The 18,638-nt window shown below is 44.5% G+C and overlaps 2 non-coding genes across 2 annotated transcripts; both read left to right on the top strand.

Moving 5' to 3' along the window:
• Positions 1–3,795: 3,795 nt before the first annotated feature.
• On the top strand, positions 3,796–3,868 carry Trnaf-gaa (transfer RNA phenylalanine (anticodon GAA)). The gene has a single exon. It is a non-coding gene; the product is annotated as a tRNA-Phe (tRNA).
• Positions 3,869–10,018: 6,150 nt separating this feature from the next.
• On the top strand, positions 10,019–10,091 carry Trnaf-gaa (transfer RNA phenylalanine (anticodon GAA)). The gene has a single exon. It is a non-coding gene; the product is annotated as a tRNA-Phe (tRNA).
• Positions 10,092–18,638: the final 8,547 nt, after the last annotated feature.

Here is an 18,638-nt window from a genome sequence, read left to right as displayed (position 1 = left end):
GCTCGACAGCAGCAGGCAGGGAGTAAAGCTAAAAGCTTCGGCCTCAATATGCAGGAAACCCCATTCCGCCGTAGGTAATAGTTTGTCACGTTTAAGTAATTTATGCAAAACACACCACAGCAAAAAGGGGAGTCCAACAAAAAGCACCGAAAAGGTGTAGCGCAAATCTGTACCAACCCAAAAAGCTAACGAACGCTGGCGGGCACTACCCGGATAGCCGTGGCAAAACGTGTGGAAAGCGGACCGTTTCACCGCTTTCACCCGCGTTTGATCGTGGCTCATCTCATGAAAAGATAATGAACTTTTATTTAGTGTTTATAAGAACATCGAACAGAATTTCTGATTAAGAAGGCTGGCAAGATGGAATCAGCTACTCCCCCTGCAGGCTATTTGAGTGTGTGTGTGTGTGAAAGTGTCTGATGTGGAAGCTGTTTTGTGTGTGTGTACGGGCGATGGAAGATGAATTTTAAGCCGGCGGTGCATTGCTGCCGGCAAACCAGGACAAGCAAATATTAGCCGGCATCGCGAATAAATGAACACATTTTAACAGTCGTTTAAAGTTCATTTTGGTTTAACCGAGTTCATTTGTTGTTCATTCCTGTTAAAATAAACGACCGTCAAAACAGTTAACGACTGCTCGATATCGCATATAGGCAAACACGGGTAAAAAATTCGAGCAGTATAATTAAACGACTGTTAATTTGTATCGCATACGCTCTTGACAGTCGTTTGTTTAACGACAGCATAGGACCAGTCGTTAAAATTAACAAATGAACTCAATGCGTTCGCGATGCCAAATTCTAGCAATTTTTAACGACTCTGGTTAATTTTTAACGACTGTTAATTTTAAACCAATTCTTTCGCGATACCAGCTATTATTTCAATCAGCATCCTCTTGGATGTGACACTAAAGCGCCATCTTGCGTATTCTCAGGGTAGAAGCATCGTTGCTAGTGCACGGCCCGAAGGCCGGTTAAGCTCGTTTGCTAGGCGATGAGTTTCTGCTGCTATTTATGTGTCGATTTTCATCAACATACGGCAGAAGGGAAGCAACGTTGATCAATACACGGCAAGCACGGTGATGTACGGTACCGGATGCACATATGAGCCACCATTTCGGGGCTGTTACATTGCATGAGCCGTGTTGGTGTGTTGGACTGAGCAGAGCTGTAGCTGAAGGTGATATGTTGATGGGAGTGGGTAAGTGTTCATGCAACCTTGCCGGTCCCATTTGATCAGGGGGGCCGTACGGTGCATATACCGTCTCATCAAAGGGGCCACGAATGCACGAAACAGATCCCACAATTTGTCCCATCCTGATGGTGTCTTTCGGGCTTTGTCCTTACAACGAAACGTTTCAACGGTTACAGTTGCTATTGATTGTGTGTGTGTGTGTGTGTTTTTTTGCGAAATAGGAGCAACGTCTGGTGGCCTGTCTTCGGCCTTGCGAGAATCGCTCATTCGGAAGAAACAAGATTAAGATCTACTGCTTTCTGGCCATACCCGGCAGGATCAAATGCTGACATCGCACAGATGTGGCTTCAGCAAACAATGAGACTAACAAAAATGCCAGCCCCACCTTGCCTCCAATTTAGCTCCGGCTGATGTGAAACTGATGTCGGGTGGTTCGAGTGGCCCGGAACCCAGTACCTACCACTGCAGGCATACGATAGAACTTTCCAGCGCCCGTGGGGTGACATTCATAAATCTACCACACGTCGTCGTCTGGCCGTTGTCTTCTGCTCATCCTGCTTCCTTCAAAGTGGGTTCGCGTACGGCACCGGACGCCTTATCTTAGATCCTATCGAGAAGGCGTGAATGTGGAATGTTGCCTCTTGCAGACGCATATTGGATTCTCTGGGAATTTTCTCGCCACATCCTGCACGCTCTGGCCCCTTTTTTCTGACTCTGTCTGGATGTGTGTGTATGTGGCATTGTACACGTCTCTCCCCCCTTCTTTCCACATGATCGTTTCGCTTGGTGTGGTGATGATAACATTCACACGTCATTGTCGACTGCCGGCATGTTTACGTCGCAGGCCTTGGCCTTGGAAAAAGGAATTGTGTACCGCGGCTATGCCGCGGATGGGCATTCGCTTTGTGTTTCACCGATGTCACCGTTGCCGGTGTGGATGCTGCGTACATACATACATATTGAATTTCAAAGTTAATATATGAATGAATTCACAAGTCTGCCCACGGGTTTTTTGTGCCCAGTCCAAGGGATGCCTGCGATGGGCCTGGGGAGAAAAAAACTCTGTTCTCGTGAACCTGGCTTTTTCGGGTGGGAAAAATCAAATCAAAGTGCCACTTTAGGCACTCACTTTCACCAATCGGAAATCGGAATTCGGTATGTGAATATTATTAGCTGCAAGGCAGTATTAACCCGAAGAGCCCCGAAGAAATGGCTTTACCACGTGACAATGGTTTGCAGCATGCGCGGTGGGCCGGGAGGATGCTTTCCTTCGTTTGGAACGGGGAAGATTAATTTTAGTGAGAAATGTAGTTGTGGAAGGAAAGTTATGAATACCAAGAAATGGATAAAGCATGTAGGAGGAATCAAAATTTGAAAATGCCTTGCTTTCTTTTTGCACAAAAATACGATTCTGTTAGCATGAATATTTTCGATAGTCAATTCGCCTTATTTCTAATATTCTGATGCAGTGCAAAGCTTGCACGAGCTTGCAAATATTTATTTTCAATACATCCACTCGAACGTTTCTTCCGCGGTGAGCGTAGGCTAGCTGTTTGTGGAGTACTTTCCAATATTCATTACGTTAGCACACTGCCGTAGGCAGAAATGTTACATTCCCATCGCTATGGTTCGTTGGTTCCAGCCCACGGTACGAGTGGGAGCGTTTTATCTTTTTTTTCATTGAACAGGCCAAAACAAAGTTACATATTTGTTTTCGATGTGATGTGTATCAATGCACGGTGCTCGCAAATCATGCTCTCTCAATGCCAGTTCACATTCAGTCCGTGAGCGCGGTTTCGGTGGAAAATCATGCGCCATATTACAACCAACAGACCGGTTCAGAGATGAAATGGAAGTTGTGGCGCGAAATGTGTGGCTTCGTGCAGCACACCCGAAATAAAGGGTTTATCAGTTTTCATCTGTTATTTCGAATATCGAAATATGTTGTTGGGAGATGGTGATAATACACTTTGCCCTTGCCATGGGCATCACTGGGTAGCTTGGAATATCTGTTCCAACAGACTTGACAACCTGTTAGAAAGGTGTCACTTGAATATGAAACTGTTTTACTCGCTCTAATACAAACCAGGCTAGTGCAACACTGGAACGATCGAAAAGAAATGAAATCGATTCGAGGTAAAAATAAATATTTATTATGTCTGCTCAGCGATTTGCCGCGCTTGGCAATGAACGAGTAGCGCTCACCCTACCCAACCCGGTAAATGCCATTGGCGAGGCAACGCGATTTGGGCAGATAGTGCTGATAGTGTGCTAACTTTAATCGCTTACCGTACCACCGAACGTGACACAGCACACGGTTGTGCTACTTTGTTGTTTGGTGTTAATGTTGCTTTTATCTACCCATGGGCCCCAAACTTGCAGCGCACGTGCCGCAGCCGCGGGCCAATTATCATGTACAATGTGGATACGGATCGATGCACCTGGGAGTTGAACTTTTATTTGAATTTGAATTGCAAAAGTAAGCAACGGTGTGTAAATTACTGTTTAGCTCGTGCATTGACTCGTGCTTATCGCGTGCTACGACTGGTTGCATTTTGGTTCGAGCGTTATAATGCTCACTCGCATGGAAATAGCGCAGCAGCCGAAATAGCTCAGTTGGGAGAGCGTTAGACTGAAGATCTAAAGGTCCCCGGTTCAATCCCGGGTTTCGGCATAGATTTTTTTGAGGTTAGTTTTCAGAAGCAACCATGAAATCGATGGCGCGCGTGTAGAGAGATCGATGACGACGAACTGACTAATAGAATAGAGGTAGAGAAAGGGCAAGAAATCGCTTTGGAACACAGGAATCACAGGAACCGGATCCGCCGCAAATCGAATCCAAAAGTAGAAAGAAATGAGCAACCAACCTTAAACCCCCCCCCCCCCCCCCCTCCGAGGATGGTCAAACACAGTCCACAGACGGGAGTGAGTGGATGAAAGTGAGCATAACAAACGAGTGAAGGGCGGAGACTATAGAGGTTAATCGCCGAGGGCCCTTCTTCGCCTCTATAGTGGAAAAGAAATTCTATTTTCAGTACCAGCTTCCTGAGCCTACTGAGGCTTTAGGCCATCTAAACACATACAAGCATACATCCATCCCCAGAAGCAGCACATGGGTTCCCTTTTTGTCGGGCCGGTCGATTAGAACCGAAAATGCTCTTTGGGGCGGGCGGACGTTTCGAGAGCGTAAGACCATTCTCGACATATGTCCGACTCTGCTGAGCCGAAAGTGGCCCGTGTTAACGCGTCGAGAGCTGTTAATATCCGAACGGAACGGAACGGAAGCAAACAAAACCAAAGCGAGTCGAAGAGTCGAAGAGCCGGGTCCAACGAGAGTTGGCCGACGAAACGGTTTGCCCGTATGCGTATGATTGGCAGTTATCCAAAAGTGAATTCCGTACGTTCCGGCTCATCGACCAAATGGCGCACGGTGTTTGGCCGGACCCGGGACAGCAGCGCTGATAAAGCATCGAACACAGTGTGATGGCTTTGGCCGGGGTCACCTTGGGTTAGAATTTTGGGTGGAAAGCAAACGTCAGCCATAGCTCGTTTGTCATAATGTGTGAGCTGCTGCTGCTGCTGCTGCTAAGGAAATAGAAATGGATCGCCGCATCTACGCCTCCCGGCGAACGTGTGCAGCGTTTGTGTTGAGTAAAGTAGAATAGGATGTGTTTAGGTGCTGTTTCCTTAGCAACAAATGGTCCGCTTTGCTCCACTCCTTCCGCTCCAGTGGCTGCTGATATCGTTAAGAAGCTAGTGTGCTTAATGTGTTTTGCCACTAGATGGCGTGACGCGCACGTTCTTCACTATGCAATGTTTCATCTGTACGCGAACGTTCGTTGATGATTTTTATTCCCCCTTTTCCTGTGTGGGTTAATCACGATAAAAAAAAATTAAACATTTGGCGCTAACTCTACCAGACAATACGCCATAAATTACGGTATCTTACTGGGGACCAAGGCTTAAAATGTGTATCAAAATCGCGTGCATAAAATCGTACGATGACACAATCTTCCCCAAAGTCTAGCGCCCCCGTGACAGTGGAGGCGGTTTCTGTAGCACGGCAAGGAAATCAAAGAAGTTTACTTAGTTTCAAATTTCCATTTCGCTTTAAATATCACCTACACAAACACACACAGACAGTATTCGTTGGGGAAAACCCGCGCAAAACGTGAGCCAGCGAGCACAGGATGAACAATTGTGCGGCTCCCCTGTGCGCCAGTAACAGCCACTTTAATGTTTACGCAAGGTCAAAACATTACAACGCAAGGGGAGGATGCAGACCAGGACAGGATGCTTGGGTGCTATAATATGGAAAAGTTTTTGTGTCGCTTGTTCATGTATTGCGCCTCTGTGTATCGCCCCTGAAGTGTACGTGGGTAGCGATTCTTTCTGTGGCCCTCCCTTTTCAGTCAGTGCTTTTGTGTCTTGGTGACAGCAAAACGGGGTACTCACCAGTTGTCTACTGTTTGTGGACACTGTTGCTGTGACCCCTGAAAGGAGGGCAGGGAGCTCGGAGCGATGAAAGGTAAAATGTTACTATTTAGGCAAAAATTTAAATACAGAAAACTTACACACGGACGCACGCACTGGTTCCAGCTCTTTGCGGTCATTTTGTGAACAAAAAAAGCAAGTTTTTTTTTCACGGGAAAAATACCGTGGAAAGCACAATACTTGCCATTGAATGGAGGTTTTTTTTTAGTGGCATGGTGGCACAAAATTTCCATCGAAGTGTTGTGGGTTGATTTCGTGGAAAATATGTTTGAATTAAAAGTTTTCTCCCACCCTGTACCGTGCAGGGTAAGATTTGTTTTTGTTTGTGAAGAAACAAAATGAAGCCCATCAAACATTTAACGTCCAAAGGGTGTGGTTTGGGCAGGATTTTCAGCAAAAGCTCAAGAAGGCAACGTAGCAGGCGGGAATGAACGTTGCAATATTAGCTACTGCTGCTCCGATTAAGCAAGCCATTGGCTGGTATTATTGAATCCGTTCGTAGCGGCGGCGTACGTCCCGACACTCATTCTCCTAACCTACTAGATGGTTGCTACAGTTATTCACAGCGGCGTTGTAAGAGCGGGCTCAAGAAATGTGTTGCCATCCCTAGAATTTCATGTGAGCGCCGTACGTTCCCGCTACGAACGGATTCAATAATACCAGCCATTGTGTATTTCGGTGAAACTTTGAGCCAAGTTTGAGCTTGGTAAGTTCAACACCATAACTTTCCCTCTCCGCCATCCCTACCTTTCGAAATGGCGTGCTGCTGTCTTCTTCCATGCTGGTGACGCTCTGGTGTCTGGAAATGGTAATGAGCACCGAGCAGTGCAGCACTTGGAGCTGTTCCAATCATTTGAAATTAGCTGCCCTCTCTCTCTCTCTCTCTCTCTCTCTCTCTCTCTCTCTCTCCCTGTGTCTCCAAGTGGCATGCATCGTATCGTGGTATCTATTCGAGGTGAAAAATAAAGCAAAAACCTCCGCAACTGGCACTGCCAGCGAGCAATATCACCCCGCTGTACACGAGTTTATTAGCAGAGCTTTCTTCGGTGGAAGGCAGCCGCCGTTTTGTCTTCACTTCTCGGTCGTACAGAGCCGCCACAGAGTTGCCAAGAGAAAGTTTTCCCTTCCCTGCCGTGCTAGCGTGAGTGTGTAATAAGTTAAATGACAATTAATGTGCCGTAAGAGTGAATTCATTCCACCGGTGTGGTGCCGAGCGTAAAATATCCTTTTACAAATTGGGGCACAAAAATTGGCTTTTTCGTTACACGGTCCTTCATCTCGCCCATTAGAGGAACTGGAGGTTAGATATGAACATTTTTTTAGACCGAGAGAAAGAGAGAGACTAAAAGAGGAAGAATGAATAGGAAAAAAGCCTCGAGCCGATGTAGCGAAAGACTTTGGAGGACACTTTTAATTGAATTACTTTGTGTCGTCAAAACTTTTCGCCCTAGTGCTGATGAGCGGAAAAGTTTCGCTTGACTGTGAGAGGGAGGAGGGGTGGGGACCAATATTTTTTGAAGCAACGTCCATAAGTATTAGATCGTGCAGTTTCGCATTAATGGTATCGCCTTGTTAGCCTTGTTGCTTTAAAGCAGCTGCTGTTCCCGCTATCTGTTGGGCGAGCTAGTTTCACCAGCGTCAGCGAAAATAAGTCTTCCCAGGGACGCAAGCACGGGAGTGTGGGCAAGCGTTAAGTAACGCAATATAATACCCGGGGGGGGGGGGGGGGGGGGTTGGAAAAGGGTAGACGGGCCGGAACGGTTTCGGTGCCGGATAAGTTTGGCCGCGTGCTTGCGTACAGGAAGTTTCGTGCGCCCGGTTCGCGTTCGCGTCCTCGGGATGCAACCGATGGAAGGATTAACTGGTGGCAGAAATTTACGAGTTTTGCAATTCGGTTACCGAAACGATCAAGGTGTCAGAAAAGCTGGAAAGCACGAATATCAGACCGACACACACACACATGCACATACACACATACTTGCACAATAAGAAGATACAAGCCGATACAGAGAAGGAAGAAAACTCGGGCACATTTGCTGAAAGCTGCCACCAGCTCGTTATCAACGAGGTTTCGGGCGTTTATAGTACGGGTGAATGTATATTTTTATTATCGCTTCTTCTTTCACCATTTTGGGGGTATGTGCGTGCGTGTGTGTGTGTGTGTGCGTGTGACTTATATCATGAGATTGCGTCTGGGCGGGCAAACATGCTTGGCAAAAGAGTGTAAAAAAGCTCCCGAATAACGGAACTGAACGTTCAGCTTGTTTGCTTGATAAAAAGGGAGTTATCTATCGGAAGGAACAAAGTGTAAGAATTCGTTTTAATGTGAGTGAAATTTATTACAAAAGCTTTACCTAAGTATGAATAAGGCCTATATAAAACTTATGATAGAGTGACTCGAACCATAATTGGTATAAATTTTCCAAAGTGACAGTGTTGTAAATAGTTTCTTAGTACATAACCTATACAACGTTCCACTGCTATTGATTATGTTTGGTGTTTGGTTTCAGTGTATTTTTACAAATATTTTTATATGTTTACACTGCATCCTTTTAACGAGAAAACATGATTTATATTAAGCAAACAAAAATAACATCTTCTTTAGTTACTTCTTGTGTTGCTAAGAGTAGAATGCAACCTACTGCCTAACCATTACCTGATACGATTTGGTGCGAGAAGTTTCTGCCAGCCTTTCGTTGGAGCAAGTTCACGGATCGCAAGTGCAAAATATTTACAGCGCAGTACTAACCTGGTAGTGATAAATTTCCTTACGCGTTTACACCACACCCCACAAACACCAACCCTTTCACTGGCTCCGCGTTGTCCCACTCACCAGCACGAACGGGAGGATCAGGTCCGAACGTTTGCAAGAGATTGTAGTGGATGGTCGAAGCAAGCATTTTGGCCATGCGATTTTTTTGTTTGCTCTTGTTTTTGCTGCACCCGTTTAAGGTTTTGGGAGAAATGTGCGCCAAAAACAAACACACACACACACACACACACACCCGTTATCGGGCGCCCGCGCTAGATGGTGCGAATGAATCGGTGCGGTGAAAGTTTTGCTACACTTTGCGGATATTGAAGTCGGTTCCGGCGAGTCGGTTGCATATTGAAATTATGTTCCAGCAAGCACAGTGTGTGTGTGCGGGTGTTTTTGTTTGTTTTGTTGATATTTTCTTCAGAGGAAGACACTAAACACCTCATACAATGAAGGAAGGCAGCTCACTCTCAGCTGAGTCTTGCCATCCGGTTCAGTTGCTTTTAAGAAAATTGGATTGTTTCAACCAAAAAAAGCTGTCCAATGTCCCAAAAACTACTTTTCCCAACTCATAACGGGCTGTGTGAACATAAATCCAGCGCTGGTGGGAATTGATGGGAATTGTGAGTGAATTTCCTGTCGACGTACTTAATTCACATTAAAGCCTTGAGTGATGGTAGATTGATTAGCTCATTTTAAGACATTTGCTGGCAAAAACACCTGTGATGCTAGAGTGATTATTTGCGACTTCAGGAAGCGGTGCTAGAAACAATTGCCTTTCCTTAATGCTTACTCCAGCCACGTGTAGAGCATATACAGCGTAGAGGCGATGTTTTTTTCCTAATTGCTCCACATCTCCCATCGGCCAGATTCTTTCCACCAGGGCAATATCGCAAGTAGCAGCGCATTGTTCGCTTGCCAACCGCCAGTGGCGTAAGAGCTTAAATGGTAAACATCTTCTCACCAGGCCTTATCAGGCCAGCGATTTGCCGGCTGCTCTGTGCACCAGCGCTGGCACGAACGAGGAATTTGCTGTTTGATCTTTTGCTTCGCAAAAGTCCGGGGCTGGGCGGACTAGATCCATGGCAGCTAACATTCTAGCTAGCAAAACTGCGCTTGACTTTTATCCTCATCCTCGATGATGGGCAGTGTGTGTTCTGCTCAGTGCTCAGCTTAATTGTGTGCTCCTGGTAATGATTCGGGGCGTTTGCTGGCAGCGGATTGCGTTGATTGCACCCGCTAAGCCATTGCCGTCTACTGTTGCCCCATTACAGCGCCCATTGGAAGGCGTCCGTCAGTGTATAGCTGCTCATGTTGCTCTTTGAGCTATTTGCTAATCAGTTGACCTAATGCCGCTTAGCGTCAGGGCTATGGGCAGCATCTTGCGTTTAATTGTGCGTGATTAAACCCGTGTGTTTGTGTGTGTGTGTGTGTGTGTTGACGATCGGCAAACGCAAAGTAACTGAGAGTCATTGATAAGGCGAACGGAAGGTAATAACTAGGCGCATCGTTGCAGTTAAATCGTAATCGCAACTTGCTGCATCGGGTAATAATGCACACCTGAACACATCAGCCGAAATAGCTCAGTTGGGAGAGCGTTAGACTGAAGATCTAAAGGTCCCCGGTTCAATCCCGGGTTTCGGCAGCAGGTAAAGAGCCGCGCACATTCTTTTGCTTCGATTTATTGTATTTTATGGAATAAATTCCCATTTGACAGGAGTTTTTTTTTCAATTTTCAATACAATTTGGTAACGTTAAAACATAAATACATGTATGAAAATCAATAACCATGTCTTGTTCCAAGCATTAAATATCCTTTTATTATAACCCACAATGAAATGATCGTTTGATGTGACCCCGCTTCACCAAATCAACCGTTAAGTCGGCTTAGGGCAATTAAATTGAAATTATCACCAACTAAACCGATAATGAGGGTTTAATCATACTGAATACATCAAAAGCGTTCGCTGCGCGTTGCTCTGTACATCGTTGCGGTGCTGGTGTATCAGTCCCGTCAGCTGTCTCACTAAGGGCGAACCGTTCGATAAGCCACTCGGGGGTTTGCACGAACGTACGCTAACAGCTAGTGACTGCTTTCCTTCTCTTTCTCGTGTTTGTAGCAGTTGTCCTGCTAGTCGCTAAGCAGTAGTCATTCTCGTATCGTTTCTACGCAGCCCTTGGCTGCTGCACCAATTTGCAGAGCAATAAATGTCGCTTTTCGATTTGGCAGTTGGTGGCGGTCACACCAGGGTGGGGGCACCCTCAGACGGCAGTGGTCCGGTTGTAGTGGTTTGACAGATGAAAATTAAATTGTCATCAGGAACGTGTTTTCGGGCTGATTGGTCCAAGGGCGGTCGGACGGTTGAATGCGAAACTGAAGCGAGAGCCATTCGACTGCGATCGGATTACGCGTGCCGGGCGCTTTTGCGAACTTTGACATAGAAGGCTAGCTCCGTTCGGTTAGCTGATACAGTGGGACGAGCGCTGTGCAAAAGGCAAAGTTAAGCTTTCTTTAATGCATGGCGTGCCGAACGTGTGTCATCTGTGTTAAATACCGTTTGGTTTTGCTATATTGGAAAAGAATTGATACGCATATTTATGCTTGCCAATAGAAGCGCTTTTTGTTTTGTGCTTATGTTAGTATTAATATTAATTTTAAGATGTTAATATATTAAATAATATAATTGAACCTTTTCAACTGTAAAACTTGAGACTCCAAAGAGATTTATGCATTTTTTTTCAATGCACAAAGTTGAAGCTGCTCTCTTTCTAAAAGCTTTAAATTGAAGCATTATCCCTCACTGTGCTTATAAATCGAGCGATTGAATTGGTAAATATTCATCCAGCATCTTCATTGCCTTCCCGGTGCCATGGTGCATGATCTCAGCCATGCTGCTTCAACTCGACTAGCACCATTCCATCCATTCAATTTACGAATCAATCACTCGCGCGTTGAACGATACCCATCAAAAAGTGTAGAGCATTTCGGTAAAAAATGGCACGCCACGTACTTTGCAATCTCCTACTGGAACATGCAAATTGTTTCGTGTTTCTGGCTCGTTGGCGTCTAGTGATGGGTTTCATACATACAAAAAAAAAAAAACAGTTGAAAACGAGGTCGATTACTTGAGAATGCTGCATGCAAGTTACGAGTGTATCTGTTTTTTTGTTTGCGTTTTTGTGTTCTTCCCAAAATGGATGGAGTGAATGAAACAGTAAAGGTTTGCTTGTTACAATACCAAGTTGCATCCGAAAGCATGCTTCAAAATCAATTTAAAGCACTGTATCTTACATATTAACACCGTGAGTGACTGAAAAGTAAGACAATTTTGATTTCTCCTACACATTGCATACATAATGGTGATGATAACACGTGTAGAAATTAACACTTCATAATGAACTAATGTCACAAAAAAGCTGCCACTTCGTAGGAACCACACACTTTCAACCGGAACGACTGAAAGTAATCAACTTCAACGTTTGGTTGTTGTTTTTTTGCTTTGTTTGGCTAGTGAACGACGTGCGTTCCAATCAGCAGCGCCGCTACACGTGCGCTCGTGATGAGTGGATGATTGCGGGAGCAAAATTAAATGTCTTTCGATAGTAGAAAGCCTCACTCGAAGTCCACCCGCAAAGGATGGTCATCGTGATGATGATGATGATGATGATGATGATGATGACATCTGAAGCTGACAAGCACGACTGTAAAAAAGCATTCTGATGGGGGTCTAAAGGTTTTTTGTGTGTGTACGCTGCGCCTAGCTGCCTAGCTTCCCATGTCTGTCCAGTTAGCGAGCCGATGGCATTGCTTGGTAGTGTGTGTGTTTTTTTCTTCTTTGTTTATGTTACGCCTGAGTGATGATAAAAATTTTAAAGCGCTAATCGAAATGTCGAGCACGTCCATTCATCAGCATGCCGTATATCCGTGTGCAGCGGTTCGTGATGGGTTCATTTGGATCCGGCGGGGTTTTTTTTTTCGTTATATAAAAGCATAAGGCGGCAAGAATGTCCGTTGACGATAGGAGGACATGCACATTCTTCAACTGTATGACACTGTTGATTGGATGAAGTGCATAAATAAAAACGAAGCGTTAGCATTATTCATGGCATGGCCAGGGTACGTTCGTTGCATTTTTAGTGAACATGATAAAACGTTTAGTTTTTTACGACATTGCTGAATAATGGGATCATCGTGCTCGTGCTCTCTTAATCAACTGCAAGAGGAACGGTTCTTTTTTTGCACATTGAAAGCACATCAGCTGTAGCGTTTTTGGGGGTTTGCAATCAAAATGAAGTGCATTATCATACTCTTCTACAGAAGTCTTTGCTATTATCTTTGCTCTATAAACAAGATAGTTGTATCTCAATTGTTGTTTTAAAGATAAGTTGCCAGCACTGAATGTGTTCCTACAGTTTGTTTCATCGTCTTGCATGCACACAAACTGCTTGCCAAGCATTTAGCATACACTCCTACTCACTACCAAAAACGTGCCAATGCCACTTCACGCTTCAAACAGCATGGTTTAGTACGCATGGAAGCAAAATTTGTCTGCATCCACTACCCGCGGGCGAAAATCATCCGGTTCATGGTTATGATTTGCAGCGATAAAGAAAATACTCATTCATTCATCCAACAATAAATTGCTCAAAAGAACAACGTTGCCTGTTTTCTTCCAACCTAATCAAACCAACCTATCGTATTGACGCTTTCGGTGTACGGTTTCAAATTGCCAGAATGAAACGCCATCCGATCAGAACGCTACTGTGGAGGTGCTTTTTTAAAGCACGTGTTTTGTCTGCTTCCTTTTGCTGCCTCTGGATGCATTGCAAGCTCAAGTGGAACACGCTCGGGAAAGTAAATAAAGCTGCATATGCCGTGTGGAAAGTGTGCATAAAATCGATTAAAACTTGGTTCCCGTAGTGCGTCGATGCCCTGCGTACACACACTGTTGTTACAACGAGGTGCGTGTAACCGCTGTGCGTGGAGCCATGTTTGCAGGTACCGTAGCGGGTCGTTTCGAGGCTTTGGTTCGTATTTTTTGGGGAAATTTAATTTCCTCTCGGCTCGATGGAGCGTACGATCGAAATCCTCGGGTGTAGCTTTTTGCATGACTGGGTTGACTTTTTTCTCTCCCTTCCTTTCTTCGTTGGTGTTACTGCCGAAGCTAAAACGCAATCCATGTGCCGTAACTGGTGACTTTTTGACTGGTTTTGCGCAATCTGTGCTGTTTGATTTGATGGTTGGTTGTTTTTTTAGCAAGCGGAAATTGGTACAGACGGTTTGGGAAAGTTGTTGCTTGTGGGCCAGGAGTGGTATGTTACCCTTCATTAGTTTGTAATAACAGGTTTATAATCACGCACTTACAGATGCACAAACTTTTTGCAGGATTCTATTTGTGCGTGTTGCTTCCATAAAATGCTAATTAAGCGGTTTGAATAATTCCGCAGAAAAGTACGTTGCAGCAAACAAGGCACTAGGCGTCTCCATGGAAAACTTTATTTAATTCACAGAAACAACCATGCTTCTCCATCAACATGTGGGATCATATCGCAAGCAGTACCGGCAAGAGATTCATTTTGGATTGAATTTGATTGCATCTCTGCACGTTTGGATGTACATAATAATTTTAATTCTTTCAATGGAATTTATTAAATTATCAAATGTTTGCCAATTATTATGTTTTTTTTTATAGTGGAGTTTTAAGTTAAAGTATAGGAAAATATTTATGAAATGCCAGAAACCTTTACTTTCATGAAGAGCAAACACAAGTCTGCGATATTTACATTCTGTTATAAACCTTCAGTTTATATTATAAACAATGAAAATTAAAGCTAGAAAAAATACAACATCTTTTTCAAAGCTTGTAGTGTGAAACAAAAATCCATGGCATCGTTATACACTAACATATTGAAAGTAATAATATGAAACTTTTCCTTAAAAAAAGAACGTTTGTAGTATTAAAACAATAGCACAAAAAAAATGAAGCTATTCATTTTGCAAACTCATCGATAAATGATTAGGACCGTGATTGTGAACGTCAGTGCGCAGGATTGTTTCGCTATTGGGTCGCAAATGGACCTTCCGTTTTATTGGGCCAAAATCGAAAATCCACATTCGTTTCGTTGTGTGGGATGCGTTTTTAATACAAGCCCGAAGATTTGAGAATGATATTTGAAAACCTTTCATTCTAGTTTAGGTTTATTTATGCTAGCTCCCCCCCGGGGGAGAAGCGAAAGCAAACGAGCCGGATCGTTTTCCAGCATTGCTTGAACAAAAGCTCCGTAAGAACGAGATTTTGAAATGTAGAAAAAAAAAACGGACAAAATAAATCAATGGAAAAAATGAGAGAAAGGGAGAGAGAGAGAAAAAGAGTATGGTTTCAAGGCTAGACAGCACGAGAGATAGAGCGATGCATAGCAATAATATCCCCACAGATCGAAAGATAAATAATCGAAAGAGGAATACAATAGTATAATATCCTTTTTTGCTCATTTTTTTTGTTCAAAAACAGAAGTATTCGATTTTATTCAATTTTTCGTTTAGCGATTGTGCAGAGCAAGGTTATGCAGTGATTCTGTTGCAAAGTAGAGGAAGAAACGAGATACGTTAAACTCATCAGAAAGGATAAAAAGTGCAATAATGCAGTGGTTTCAATGTATACTTTTTTCACCATCGTCTGTTTATCTTGCAGTGGTTTGCACACCAACGGAGAGGAAAACGCTCTAGCTGGGCAGAGGAAACGAACACGACTTCGCTTCAGGGCCAGTGAATAAGTTTTGTGGCCAGTAAATAGTGTGCCCTTCATCGGACCGGTGGGTGCAACGGCGAGAGAGAGAGAGAGAGAGAGAGAAGAAATAAAGAACGAGAGAGCTTAACACAGGATAAAACACGCCGAAAAGAAAAGAACGCAACGCAAAAGGGAAAACTTTATAACCGCCCTGGACATTCCAAACCCGGGCAATTCTTCCGGGACCGGAGGAGCTGCACAAAAAAAAAGGGTGCCTTTCGAGATGAAATGAGAAAACTTTCCAACGCTTCCAAACGTTCGCCAGCTAGAATGGGTGAGAAATTATGAGCTACCCGAACGCTGAAAACCAATACCCAAGTGCCCCCGTATAGCATGCAGTGCAGTGGCCACTGTGCAAATGAAACTATACGGCAAAGGTGGTAAGAGCATTACTTGGGGAAACTGATTTTCGGCACATCGTTGCCGGAATGCTTTGGCCTTCTTGTGACTTATGAAATGAATGCGGTGTTTTTCCCGATTTATATTTCCTAGTGGAAGCAGAAGGTGGTCGTTATGGACGGCAACTCAATGCTCAAGGAGAGGGAAGTGTGGCTGGGCCAGTGTGTTTGTGGGTAATGCATCCTTCTTCTTCTTTTTCTGTTGCACTGCGAAGGGAAACTTTTCCATCAAACACCCTTATTAGTGTTGCTGTTTTCCGGGAGGGACTCTCCAGCGATGAGAACACAATTTATGTCAAAGTTTATTAGATTCTTTATAGAGCTGGCAGTGATGTAGTTTGAGGTTGTGTGCTAGGTGCTTTCACGCACACTATGCTTTGGATGTTTTTGCACAACATGTGATGGTGGTTGAGTTCTCTGTAAATGAGGTAAAAATGTAGCATTGGAGTTGCTTTCAATGCTATAAACATAAAAAATTATTTAAAAAAAACATTAATTCTTTCATCCACCAAGACTCTCTTGGTGGCATGTTCTTGTCCTAGAAAGTGCCAACATGCAAGGATGAAGAGAAAACTCAATCAAGAAAGTTGTAGCGAGCGGGTTCGGAAGAAGCTTCATTGTCATTTCACCATCCAGGCTACGTGTCAACCGGCCAGCCGCGGGACTCGTTCGCCAGTCATTAGTATCTTGTTGTGAAGGCAATTAATGAGCAACAGTTCGGCGGGTGCTGCACGGGGATGGGGCCGTGTCACCGTTCTCGCCCCCCCCCCCCCCGTTTGCTCCCGGATCACTATCAAACGAACCATATTTGCAGAAATCGAAATAAATCAACCGTTTCACGTGCGTGGTGGTGTAGCTCGCCGATAATTGAATGATCGATTTAGTTGCGGAACAGTCGTTTCGATGTGGGCAGCTCTCTCTAATGGGGGTGAGCGCTTGGACATCGGACATTGGAGCGGGTAAAATTGAATTATGGCCCCAAAAGTTCACTAATGAGCCGTTTTGAAGAAGGAAGTCGTGCGCAACGAGCTTTTTACAGTAAATTAGTAGCTTAATCATATTAAGCGTTTGTGAAGGAAAGTAAACCGAACCGAACTTTTACCGAAGTGAACATGAAGTTTTAATGTTGTTAGTAGTTTCTGTTCTGAACATTCTATAGAATTTTACTATAACAAATAAACTTACTCATTTGCCTAAATTATACTTAACAACATGGCACTCAATGGCATTTTCGTGTAATATTTAAATTAAAAAAGGTAAAAGTTTACAACAGTTTCAATATCATCTTCAGCCTGCTATTTATTTTGCACTATTTTCTGCAAAAGCAATTGTGATAAACGATCAGAAAAGCCTTTTTCGTCACAGTGTGCCATTCGAATGTATCGATTCAAAAGTGAAGCTAATGTGCAAGCTCGTCCAAGCGCCCCCCGGGCTGCTAATTAAATAGCAATTAGCCAGCCAAGCCCCGCACGCCTACTGCGACTCCCGCACCGTGCTTCGGGCGTGTTTCTTACCTGTGGCTGTGTGTATGGCAGCATGATAACGGTCCTCGGTGTGTACTGTTTTGCGGAAGTTTTGCGCTACGCAAAAGAGTAAGAAATAAAAACGCAAGAAGCAAACACGGCGAATGCTACTTTTGCTACTTTCCCCAGCGCGCTCTACAAGTTTTGCTAGCACGATGTCGAGAGCAACCGGCCACTATTCGGTAGCGGAAAGCGGAAAGGAACGCTCGTGGGTTGGGTCGAAACGTTCGAAAATGACAACCTCCGGAAGGTCCCAAAAGCAAACCGTGGTTATCGTACAATAAAAGGGATTCTAATGAACATTTGTGCTACATTTTGTGCTCTTAGTGTTGGGCTAGTGGTTTCGGCTGCCCTCGGCACGCTACATACTTTCTGCCCATTCTCGTTCTCGTTAAAGCGGAATGAGAATATGAAAATATAATGCTCAACAGAAGCAATGTGAAAACATTCCCGGTGGAGCTACACAAACCGGAGATATTGTATGCGAGGGATCGTTTGTAAAAAAAAACAAGGCAACACACCAAAATCAACCTTGTCGAATGTCCCAAGCGCTGTTTACCGAGCGAGTGGCACCGTACATCGGCAAGCGAGAACAAGGGCACTCGGGTGCAAAGAAAAAAAGAAGAAGGACCCGATTATTCCACCGGACCAGCCGATGATACCACCGGTTATGAGGCGGGCGGGGAAGCAGAAAACCAGCAAAGCAAGGGAGCAAACTTGTTGAAAATCCGGTCCGTGCTTCCGAGTTCCGTCCGGTCGTTAGTTTTGTTCGGGCGAGCCGCGCTTTTGCCGGCTGAATGCCAGAGCGGGATGGCATTATACAACAGACCACAGTACGAAGACACCGACATACACCGGTGACGATATGTTTACAGTTCGAGGTTTCGGGGTGGCATCCTGGGTGGAAAGTTCGGTCGGAAACGCACACTTTACTGGAAAGCGTTTGAGAAGCCGAGAGTCGAAAGCGAAAGATAAGTTCAGCTCAGTTCCCATGTTGCGAGGGCATTGCGATAAAAAGCGGCACCGTCATTGGAAAAAATGATTTTCCGTGACCCCGCACGACACACGGACGGCTTTGCTTTGGCCGGTAGAGAAGTGTGGCATAGAGGGTATAGAAGTAAATAACTGTGCCGGCAGTGAAACTTATGATACTTACGAAAATTAACGATCACCTTTCCGCGGGAAGGAATGACAGCATATCGCGGTGGGGGAGTACGGCTTATACTTCGCAATACCATTGCAACCGAGCAAAAGCAAAGGTAACTCAGCAAAGGTGGATCCTTTCCACAAAGTTCTATTGACGGTTTCTGCGTTGTCGACGGGAAAGTTTACGCGCCAGTTTCGCGTTGTCATCGTTTGCATTGCGAGGGAAGTTAAGTGGAACTAATCATAGTTACTTGCAGGTTATGGTTTATGGGTTATGGGTGGCGAGGGGTGGGAAATGGAACTTCAATTCAAGCCCCGCGTATGGTAAAAAGTTAAA

Source organism: Anopheles gambiae, chromosome 2 (assembly GCF_943734735.2).
Source record: "Anopheles gambiae chromosome 2, idAnoGambNW_F1_1, whole genome shotgun sequence".
Taxonomy (NCBI): Eukaryota; Metazoa; Arthropoda; class Insecta; order Diptera; family Culicidae; genus Anopheles; species Anopheles gambiae.
Note: the sequence above shows the minus strand (reverse complement) of the source record. Positions and strands in the feature narration are given on the sequence as shown.